This window comes from Quercus robur, chromosome 12 (genome assembly GCF_932294415.1).
Source record: "Quercus robur chromosome 12, dhQueRobu3.1, whole genome shotgun sequence".
NCBI classification, from domain to species: domain Eukaryota; kingdom Viridiplantae; phylum Streptophyta; class Magnoliopsida; order Fagales; family Fagaceae; genus Quercus; species Quercus robur.
This window is the reverse complement of record NC_065545.1, coordinates 15,499,844-15,512,269: the sequence shown is the minus strand read 5'-3', so window position 1 is coordinate 15,512,269 and position 12,426 is coordinate 15,499,844. Positions and strand designations below refer to the sequence as shown.

The following is a 12,426-nucleotide window of genomic DNA, read 5'->3' as shown; positions in this document are numbered from 1 at the left end:
TTAAAATGAATTAATTAAATAATAATTTTGCTAAATAAATAATATATGTAAAAAATTAGAGTTTTATGTGATTAATTTATCTTAAGTAAGAAATTTATGTTATTTATTATTAAGTGACTTATGAGAAATGAGACAATTCAAGAACTGTGAAATAATATATGTAAAATATGATTTGAATCATCTTATATATTTATAGGTTTCAGTTAGCTTAACTGGTAAAGTCTCTGATGGTTGTATAAGAGATCTGGGGTTCAATCTCCGCCTACACCAAAAACTGATTGGTGTCTTAGTCTGATGATAAAAGAGTTATCATTAGCAGCGGGCGTCATAGGTTGAAACTCTCTCAAAAAAAAAAAAATCACCTTATATATTTAAGAGGAAATGTCCCTTTTTGAGTATGAGTAATAATAAAACACTCATGAAAACACCTTATTTTTACCTTTTGATAATGGGATAGTTGGAAAAAAGATATTTAAATCCTAAATATTTTTGTTGTGAACACTTGAAAATTTCAGTTGAACTATAAAGTTATTAAAAATGACATATTTTTTTTAATTGATAATATTTTAACATCCGGATCTCATTTACTAATGAATAAAAGTGTCAAAAGGGCGAGCAGTTAACAAGGGGCAGTTTTTATTTTGTATTTTAGAATGCTAAATCAGAATTGGCTCCATTTTCATCTCATTATAAAAAAAAATAAAAAAAATTACAAATCACTTCTCAATTCGCGTTTTGTGATGCCAAATCACTACTCTTTGTTTATTATGCTAATCATACGATAATATGAAACCTACCTATAAATTATATTTTGTCAGAAAGCGACGAAGGGGAATTTGGTTTTGTTTCATTTATAATAAAAAATAAAAAATTTACAAACCACTACTTCTCAATTCGCGTTTATGATGCCAAATCACTACTCCTTTATTCTGCTAATCATCATATTATCATATGAAACTTATCTATAACCTATATGAAATTTACAAACCACTTCTCAATTGTTTTTGATTAAGTTTGGTATAACATGGCATGGCGAAAAATATAGTGGTCACCATATATATATGCAGGTTGGCAACGATGGCATTGCAATCATCACCATTTGTAGCGCGTTAAGCCTTCCAGGTACAAATCTCAGATCTTTATGGTGGTGTTTGGTACATACATTTAAAAATTGAAACATGTGTTTGAAAATATGCGTAATATTGTTTAAAAACTAAAAATATGTGTTTTAAAAATTGAAAACATGTTTTTGAAAATATATGTAAAAATATGTGTAAGTAAAAAAATGTATGAAAATACGCGTAATATTGTTTAAAAAGTAAAAATATGTGTTTAAGTAAAAATACCAAACAGAGCCTATATCTCTTTACAATTTTTGTTTTCTCATAACATTTTCATCCCCACACACACACACACACACACACACACACATATATATATATATATATTGTCTTAGTCAGTGGTGGAGATAGGATTTTAGGTTTGGGGGGGCAAGATCAAAAGTCAAGATTAGAGTAAAATTAAATTGAAAATGTATTAATTGATATTAATAACAAAATAAATAAACAACTATATGCAAATGTAATTGTCGTCCACAATTAAAATTTGGGTTTGTTAAAAAACTTGGGCTTGAGACTAAAATATGTTGGTAAAGAAAGAAAAATTTGTTATATAAAATAAAGGTGTTATGAGTAGTTCTAGATTATAAATTATTTCACAATTTTTTTGTCAAAACCCTGACATGAGAGATTATGAGTGGTTAACTAATACTAACACATAAACTCACCATTTTTTTTTCAACAATCACACTTTGCCATGTAACAATTATGACAAGAAGTTGGAAAAAAATTTATGTTCCTCGACTTTTTCAAGATGCTTTAGTGACTAGTGAGTGAAGGTAAATATTATTTTTTTCTCATAATTCTATTCAGGAAAATAGTGGTGGAGAAGTAGGTTGTACAAGTGGTTTTATTTTATTATAATATTATTTAAGATGGGACCCATTATTCTACTAAAATAATTGCAGTGGGCCGTGGGAATGTGAAATGGGGTTTTCCTGTGATGAACTAATACACAGTATTATATTTATGTAAAAAAGCTGATTATCCTTGTGTATTTACTTGTACTATATACAATACTAGTACTTAAGAATTTTTGGGGCGTCGGGGAGCATTTGCCCCCCCCCCCCCTCGCCCTCCCTTCCCTCCGCCCCTGGTCTTAGTCTAGGACCTCCAGATATAGGCAATTTATTATTATTATTATTATTATTATTTTTGAAATAGTTACAATTACATTTTCATTTATGTCGATGTATATTACAAGATTTTGCTTCATAAACATAGGTGGCATTTGGGTATTGCGTTTCTTGCGGTTTTTTTTTTTTTTTTTTTTTTCCTGGATGTGAGTCTAGCATTGTTCATTGTCCATGAACAGTGATTTTAGGCTTATGAACAGTGCCAAACGTGTAAACAGTAACTTTTTATTTTTTTTTTTATTGTTTTCAGTTTTCATCAAAATAAACTATATCCAAACAGACCCGTAATATCTTTTTTTTTTTCCCTACGTGTACAGAATATTAAAGAAAAGACACTAGAATTTTGCTATATGTTTTCACTTTTTATTGCACATGCAGTTTCTTATTATTTGTCAAATTTATTTAATATATATTCTGCTTTGATATGTCTCATGAGTCATGACTGTTTCCTTTTTCTTTTTTGTAAAGCTGCAGGCAGTAAATTTTGTGGTGGCTTGGACACCAACCTATTGCGAAATATGCAAAACACTGGTACTAATTAAAAAAAAAAAAAAACAAAAAACCCTTGAATCTGTTTACTTGGGTTGTATATCGTATAAAATTAATTTCCATTTCCAATTCCAACTCTTACAAATAAAATGCAATTTTGACCATTTAAAGTTCATTTGTGCCTGGCAGGGAATTTCTCATCAATTGTGGAAGATTCTCATGATCTTGTTCAAAAAGCAATTGAAGGTCTAGATCACTATAAAAGAATTTCTACGAAATGTTTTAGTAAAACAAGGCCTCTTTATTGTATAAAACAGATTTATTTATTATTTTTTGGTCTTAGGTGGCAAGAAGCCTTGTGTTGCTGCTATTCAAGGATTTGCACTTGGAGGTGGCTTGGAAATGGCAATGGTTTGTTGGAATATTGGTCTTGTTTATTTCTCCAATTAACTTCATTAATTCCTTAATAGTTAACTAACAAGTTTGTGAAGTACTAATTAATTAAACTCAAAATTAATTTAATTTCCCCAACTGATATATATATATATATATATATATATGTGTGTGTGTGTGTGTGTGTATGTATGTATGGTAGGGATGCCATACTCGTATTGCCACGCCAGGAACTCAACTTAGTTTACCAGAGCTGCAACTCGGAGTTATTCCTGGACCTGGAGGTATCCTATATCACTACTTTATTCTAGTTTTTCACGTACGTACCTACGATTGAAAATGGCAACTAATGTTTTTATTTTAGGGCAGTAGTGTTTATTATACACATCACACAAGTGTGTATATAATAACACTAAAATTGTGAGTCTAACTTATGATTTTGAAAATAAAAAATGTGAGTTAAACTCATGATCGATTTTAGTGTTATTTAACAATTGTATGTATACACAGTGTAATAAGTTTTATCTTTTAACTTTTTAAGGCACTCAATGTCTTCCTAGGCTGGTTGGGGTTCCAAAGGCTGTGGAAATGATGCTGGTAATTTAATTTAATTTAATTTATTTTTGATTAATAGAGGTCCTGCAAACATTATTTAGTGCTTAATAGCACAATTTCAGACTCACAGTTCAAATTAAGCCAAAAGCATATATTATTTTAACTTTTTTATCATAACTCATTACCTCCACTAGGTATGGAGCCTACTATTTTTACATTTAGCCAATATTCTTATGAAAATATTTTACTACAAATTTTACTATATAAAACATACAAATAATCGGTGAGTTTCAATTACCTAGCTAATAAATGAATGTTTGAATTTTTATTTTTATTTTTTTATTTTTTTTGTGATTAGTGACACATTAATTTATAGTTCTATATAATAAAATTTGTAATATTTTTAACATTACTTTTATTCTAATAAAAAAAGAATTTGTTGTCAAGGGTCTTATAATAATTTAGTAACTACAACATAACTTAAAATCCATATATAGAGCTACCTCCTAAAGTAATTTTGTTTTAGCTGAGAACCTAGAATAAAAACAATTTGCACTAATTAGCTTCTGATATACATTAATAAAATTGTTAAATTGTTTATTAACAACTGTCAAAATGCATGTGCTACATGATGCTGGTTGCATGGCACTAAAAATTCAGTCATCTGAGTCGATAGAGTGTGAGAAGTTAGGGCTGGTTGATGCTATTGCTTCTCCTGAAGAATTGTTAGAAGTATCACGTCTATGGGCTCTAGATATTGCAGAGGGTCGTAGACCCCGTATCAACACTCTTCAAAGAACTGACAAACTTGGCTCTATCACTGATGCACGAGACACATTGAATACTGCTCGACAAAGAGTGATGAAAATTGCTTCAAATTTGCCTCAGCAGAGGGCTTGCTTGGATGTGATTGAAGAAGGCATTGTTTCTGGGGGTTATTCTGGTGTTTTTAAGGTAAAATTTCATCTTAGTCCTTAGCCCATACAGATGCCGAAACATGCACAAACTACAAGAGAGGAAGAGAGAGAAAGATGAGACAAATGGGAGATTGAAAACCCTAATGCTAGGTATACCATTTATGATCTTTTTCACAACAGTTGATATATGGTAAATTATAATTTAAGCAACTTATTTTTACATAAATCTATTACTAATATCATTTTTATTAGCACAAATTATAATATGTCATTTTAGCCATCTTAATAATTATGAAAAATTTTAAAAATTGTTGTGTTGTTAAACTTAAACTTATTGTAGTGAAAAATATCATACATTGGCTGTGCGTGTGCATTTTTCTGCGTTAGTTTTTGGAAAGTGAAAAGTGCTTGTGATTTAAAAGTGATGCTTTGGAATAGCTAAAGAGAAAGCATGACTTACCAAAAAAAAAAAAAAAATAAACAAACAAACAAAAAAGCATGACTTTATTCAAATAAAATAAAAATCATGACCTTTTTTGTTGGCTTGCCTTTCGCATTCAGGATTATGAACTCGCATGGTCAACTACAACTTGAATTAATACGAGACTATATATATATTGAATGCAGGAAGGGAAAATATTTAAGGAGTTAGTGCTGTCAAGCACTGGAAAAGGACTTGTTCACATCTACTTTGCTCAACGTGCAATATCTAAGGTACAATTATTGTTGATATAAAAAGAGAGGAGGCACAATCATTTATAGAGAGATATTTTACTCCAACTATTTTAGAATGAAAACCTAAGTCATGATTTACATTTCATCCTTTATATTGTTTTATTTAGAACAGTTGCATGTATAGTTATATTTTGTAATCATGAATCCCCTTAATTAGGTGTGTAACATATTTAGACCATTTCTCCTTTGCATGCTTTAGGGGATGGGACCATGATTTTTTCTTGGATGAGTCAAAGCATAAAAAATAGACTATTTAAGAATAAGAAATATATACAAAAATTCACAACTAGATTAATATATATTTTTTGAATCCATTCAATATTAAAAAAATATATAAATGAAAATATAAGTTAACATATTTCTATTCAGTCATTTATGATTTATTAATATGAAACTCAACATTATTTTAAATCATGAAAATAATTTATGCTTGATTTTGCATTGAAAGTTGCAAATATTTTTCTTTCAATACACAAAAACAAGGAATCCGCTGGAAAATTATTTTGGGTAACAATTGCATACGGCATCCTCATATTGGCATGAACTCTACAAGTCTAAGATTTATCCCTAGGCCCATATGAGAGAAGCATTGTATACAATTGTTACACAAGATACCAGCGCCATCCATACATAGCTTATATATATCAAGTACCCATTCAAGCTGAAATAAAAAGAAGTGAATAGGATGTAAAAATAATCTAAAAATTCTAGTTCAAATTAGCTTCAGCCATAGACATGTACCTCTGCCACTATATATGTTGTGATTGTTTTCTAATTTGTACTAATACAGGTACCTGGTATTACTGATTCTGGGCTTAAACCACGGCAAATAACAAAAGTTGGAGTTATCGGTGGTGGTTTAATGGGTTCGTGTATTGCTACAGCTCTTATTATAGGCAACATACATGTTGTTCTCAAAGAAATCAATCTCGATTACCGGCAGAAAGGGATTAAAAGGATTGAAGGTTCGTTTTTTCATCCATCTATATTCTATAATTTATGCGTGGAAATCTTGCCTATATAGCTGGGTTGTGGTATAAAGTATATGAGGAGAAACATTCTGTCAGGTCATATATATTGAACACAGTGTCTGAATGTATATAAAGTTAAGCTCTTCAATCTTCATGTTTCTCACGTTAAGACTCGATGCTTTTTGAATTAATGTTCAATATATATGTTCTTCGGATAATCTCCAAGGCCTTAGTGACGAAAGGAAAGATTGAGCTGAAAGGGATGGAGAAAGCTCTTTCGATTCTTAAAGGTGTATTAGATTATTCAGACTTTAAAGATGTCGATATATGGTCATAGAGGTGAGCCATTATGTATTCTATTATATATATACAGATAGATAGATATATATGGCCTTTGATTAAATGCTCTAGCTATATCATCTATAAGTAAACTCTTGAAATGAGCCGTATATGACTAGTGCCACCAAATGATTTACATCTTATGTGAATAATGAACAGTGGCCTAAGCCTCTAAACCTCTCTCTCTCTCTGAGGCTGTTTATGAAGACGAGTCACTAAAACAATCAGTATTTGAAGACGTTGAGAAGATTTTTCCTGCTCACTGCATCTTGGCATCGGGCACATCTGGTATATTGATCTGAATGTAATAGGAAAAAATACCAGATCTCAAGACCGCATTGTGGGGGCACATTTTTTCAGGTCATTCCATATCATTTTTGTGAATATATATGTGTGTGTTTATTCAAGTATATTACAAAGACAATATAAGAGTCCAATTTACATTCATTTTTCCTAAGGGCATGTTACGAGGTCTATAAAACTAGAAAATGTTTATATTTATAATACACATGTAATTTTATTCATAGTGCTTCCTCTTTTCAATTGAATAGTCCTGCTCATGTGATACCTCTCATGGAAATTGTGCGTACCGAGAAAACTTCAAAGCAAGTAATTCTTGATCTTATGACAGTTGGGAAGACGATTAAGAAAGTTCCAATTCTTGTGGGAAACTGCACCGGCTTCGCTGTTAACCGAACCTTCTTCCCATATGTACTTGGAGCATATATCTATTCTTTGCTGACCTAGGTGTGGACATTTTCAGAATTGACAGAGTAATCACCGACTTTGGCATGCCAATGGGTCCTTTCAAGTTGAGTTATTTGCACTTTTATTACTACCATTATTCCATTCTTGTGTGCTTGTGTGCATGACTATATGTACACATTATTGCATCAAATTTTGTTAGTGCACTACATTTATTTTCTTGATCTTTTTACCAATCGTTTAAATATATATAACTTATAGTGATAACTGATAAGGCTACTGAAGTTTAAATTCTTGTCAAAAACACGTTGAGATACTGGACTCTTTGCACCATTTGTTTAAGGCCAAATTTTGAAATGTGACACTTACGAAAGAGGTTGAAACATTTGGTAATAAGGGTTGCTCAATTTGAAGAACTATACACGTTAACTAATAAATTAAAACAACCATTTTCACAGTTATATATAACCATTCTCGTGTTTTAAATCAATACAAAATTTTAATTTTGAAAAAAAAAGTTCATTTGGTTACCTTTTCGACAGCAAAAGGTAACCAAATGAACTTTTTTTTTTCAAAATTAAAATTTTGTATAGATTTAAAACACGAGAATGGTTTCTCTAATGGTTTTGACTTCTCTAATCATGTTCCATTTTAATGTCTTCTATTATTTTATGCAAGTAATTATGTGTTTATTAGTGGTGTTTCATATGGATTAATTAACACACAAAAATATTTTCAGGCTTCATGATATTACTGGATATAAATAGCCATAGCTTTCGGGAAAGAGCATGCTACATCCTTCCTAGATCGCATTGCTTCATGATGTTCAAAGAGATTCTTTTGGTCCTTTGGCTTTTAGTCATTTCAAGTCTACTATTGTTTCACTGCTCCATTCGTAAATGATGATGTTTTGGTTCAAAGAGATTCCTTTGGCTTTTAGTCTTATCAAGTTTTCTTTGGTTTGGAGAATTAGACAAGGCCCCCGTTGTTCAAGATTTTAAGTCAAAAAGTGGAAAAAAGCACTGTTTACAAAATACTGTTCACCGTTAACTTTTACTGTTCATGGTACTGTTCACTTCGAAATTTTGCCTATTTAAGGGAGGTTGTCCCTTAAGTTTAACGTTTAACACGGAGCTTTTTCTTTTAGAAACTTTCTTTTAAAAGTCTTTCTTGAAGAGAAAGTTCCTTGTTTCAACCTTTGGATTTCCTACTACTTTCCCTACAATCTTGTAACTAGGGGTGCGTTTGAATTGACTTCAAATTAATTCCGGAAATGATTTTCCGGAAAATTCGGTGTTTGGCTGTCACGGAAAACGTTATTTTCCGGAAAATCATTTCCGGTTGACCACGAATTTTCCGTTTGACCACGGAAAATGATTTCTGCCTTCATTTTCACTTCATTTCACTTCCGGAAAAAGAGAGAGAGAGAGAGAGAGAAGAGAGAGCCCAGATCAGAGAGAGAGAGGGACGATCGCGCCGCTCGTCCGACGATCGCATCGCGCCGACGAGCGGTGCGGTGCACGATCGCGATCGTCGATCAAGCGGCGCGATCGACGAGCGCGATCGTCTCTCGTCGATTGACGAGCGTGCTCGTCTCTCGTCGATCGACGAGCGCGTTCGTCGATCGCGATCGTTCGTCGATCTCGCCTTCGCGATCGTTCGCGCTGGCGAGATCGCGATCTCGTGAACGCGATCGCGCCGGCGAGATCGCCTTCGCGCCGGCGGGTTTTCTGGATGTGTTCTGGGTTGTGTTTTCTGATTTGTGTTTTCCTTTCTTCTTTTCCAAACACTAGAAAATATTTTCCGGAAAATTTTTTGAAATGCAACCAAACACACAGAAATATTTTCCTTTTCCAGAAATTAGCATTTCCGGAAAATATGTATTTTCCGGAAAACGTTTTACGGCAACCAAACACAGCCTAGAACTAGTTCCAAGCATTGTAGCTATTAAACTATTGAACTGTTAAGATCCTATAATTACTACTACTATATATATATACACACACACATATATATATATATATAGGAGCTATTTTGATCCAAGACCTGCACTTTCACTTTCAAGTTATAATCCATAATATATGATTGCAACCTTCAAAAGGATTTTAAAAACAAAACAAAAAACCAACAACTGTGAAACATGCATCATCTACCCATTTTTGTCATGCTATTATGCTATTATATAATATTTCTTGGGTTCCACTGAATGTTTTTGATTTTGTAGGCAAAAGCAATGGAAAAGGATATTACATATACGAGAAGGGGAGCAAACCAAAACCTGACCCATCTGTGCTACCAATTACTGAGGATTCTAAGAGGATTGCTAACATCATTCCTGATGAAGAAAAGGTTAGTCACACGTACTTGGTTTTCATAATCATCTCCATCTTTTCGAACATTTATGACTACATATCAATTTGTTACTTGTTAGTTGTTAGCATATAAATTGCAAATTAATTAACTTAATTTATGCTCACTGTTAATATATTATGGCCCAAGTGGCCCATATCAATTGGAGGCCCATATACTTGTAGAACAAGCATATTAACCTTAGGTTAGTCTATAATTAGCCTAGAGTTAGTCAAGTATTCTCTAGTATATAAATTCTAAATTGGGTTCATTATAACACAAGTGCTTAATATAATATGTAGCTGTCAAAGACTTTCTCACGGTAGATCATAGCAACCTTCACATTAACTTAATTTATGCTCACAAAAGTGATGTAGATGCAATCCTTAAAATATATTTTTTGTAAATTAAAGGCTAGTTTTGACATGTTTTAAGATATGTGTTTGTTAGTCTATATGTGTAAGTAACGAAGAAATCTTGGAAATGGTTTTCTTTCCGGCGGTGAATGAGGCAATGCCGTATTATAGATGAAGGAATAGTCGCTCAAGCTTCTTGACGTTGTGTGAGGAGTTTATTTGGGCATTATTTATATATCTGTTCCTTTGAAGAGGACTATGCAAAAAGATTTAGGTAGAACAAAATTTCATATTCATTACCAAAAAAAAAAGAACAAAATCAAAACACAAAAAACAACTTGACTCAGACCTCTATAACTTATTAAAAAATAAATTTACGCAAATATATAATGTAGAATTACACATCTTTTATTTTTCTACTTTGGGATGGGATGTTTTTCATTTGTCAATCTTGGGCAGGCAGCTGGCGTAAGAGTCAGAAGAGAATCACAAAAGTAGAGTTAAACCACAGTTTTCAGTTTTACACTTTTTCACTCAAAACCTAGGATCTCATTTTATACTATTTCGTAGCAATAGATATAAGAAATTGTAAAATATTTTAATCATAAAAATTAACAATTTGTTTTAGTTGATAATTTCTCACATATGTAATTGGTCTTGAACTCATGACCTCACCTTTCACCTTGTTTTTACGTTATGTAAGAAAAATTAAAACAAAGTAATCTTTTCAGAATGTTCTTATATGAACCACCAAATTCAAGTGAATATAAAGTAAATTGAATAGATAAGTACGCCAAAGTAGAAAAAAAAAAAAAAAAAAAAAAAACTTATATTGCATTTTCTTTTACTTTAGTTTACAGCGGAGGTCTTATGTATTGGGCTGACACAATTGGCTCCAAATACATATACACTAGTCTCAAGAAGTGGTCAGAGAAGAATGGTGGCCTATTCAAACCATCAGAGTTCTTGGAAGAAAGAGCTGCAAAACTGCAAAAGGCATTGCACTTGTAAGAAACCTAGAATGTTAAATTTTATTTCAAGCAGTGCTTATTCCTCCATATACTCCATTTGAGTTTCAAAATCAATGTCTGCATGTAGAAATATCATTATGCAATCAATTCTTCTTAGGAGGAAAAGAAATGAAATTCGGAAATTATAATCTCTTCCAGCTAGAGGAGGAAGTTCCAGAATTCAGAATGCCCCCCTGATTTGCTCTTAACTAGAATTTTCATTAATCCCAGTAAAAAGAAGTTGCATTCTTATAGATCTTTATTAACAAATCTCATACAACAAAATCAATGTTTTATATTTAGAGACTCATCGATTTAGTTGAAGTTTTATGAGAGCATATTATTAATTCATTTACCAACATGAGTGATCCATGCTAAACTTTGGCAAAAAATTCCATGGTCTTGCAGAATGCACCTGCTCTAGGATAAGCTTTGAGGCATCACTTTCCCTGACATAATCAAGCCGTGTTGTCGCGCTTAAATTAATTGTGGTTTGCATTGGCATGAATCCATTAGTAAATTTTATGTTATTATTGTAAGTTGGATCTTGGGTGTCAGCAAATTAATAATCAAATGCTTTCTATTAGAGTAAGCCGCCAGTACTTTTGGAAGGTTTTGCTCATTTGAGTATTGACCTAACAGTATGAAATTATATTAGATGAATATATAGTCTAAGTCTGCGTTTTTTATTGATCAGCATCATACACTTCAATTTCTAAGTGCTTAGCAGGTTCTTCAAACAGAGACAACATAGGTGATTAGGAAGAGTTTTAAAGAAATTTATAATGATTAAGAAGGCTCATGAGTCATGAAGGATTTGATTAGGTTTGTTATCTTTATAGTGAAGTAACCAAGTATCATGGCATTTTATTTTTATCTTTATTTTTTTGCTGGACATCTTAGCTTGAACTTTGATACGTCCTTGAGTGAACTCAAACATGCTGGCTAGTAAAATTATCCTATCGATTTAAAGCCTGTTGCTGCTTGCATGCATAGGCAGACCTACTTGCACAAGCCTCTAATAGACTTATCCTAGTAGAAATGGACATGAATTTTATTGAAGCGTTAAGGCATAACAGCATACAGTTGTAGCCTGGAGTATTTCATTCAATCGTCATTCTCTCATGGTTAACTCTATGTTCTATTTCTAAAGGTAGAAGTTACTATAATTTTTCTCCAAAAAAAAAAAAAAAGTTACTATAATTTATAAGAAAATTACTATCACATTCAATCACAAATGACACAAACCTAGGTCTGATCTACACCTTGGATTTTTTTTTAAAATAACTAAATCCTTCAAACTATTTTATTAGTAAGGCAACATTTCAAACTATTTTTGTTTTTAGCAATTCG

At 31.9% G+C, this 12,426-nt stretch overlaps 1 pseudogene; it reads left to right on the top strand.

The window, feature by feature from the left end:
• The first annotated feature begins 1,061 nt into the window (after positions 1–1,061).
• LOC126708189 (peroxisomal fatty acid beta-oxidation multifunctional protein-like) lies at positions 1,062–11,074 on the top strand (annotated as a pseudogene).
• The last annotated feature ends 1,352 nt before the right edge of the window (positions 11,075–12,426 follow it).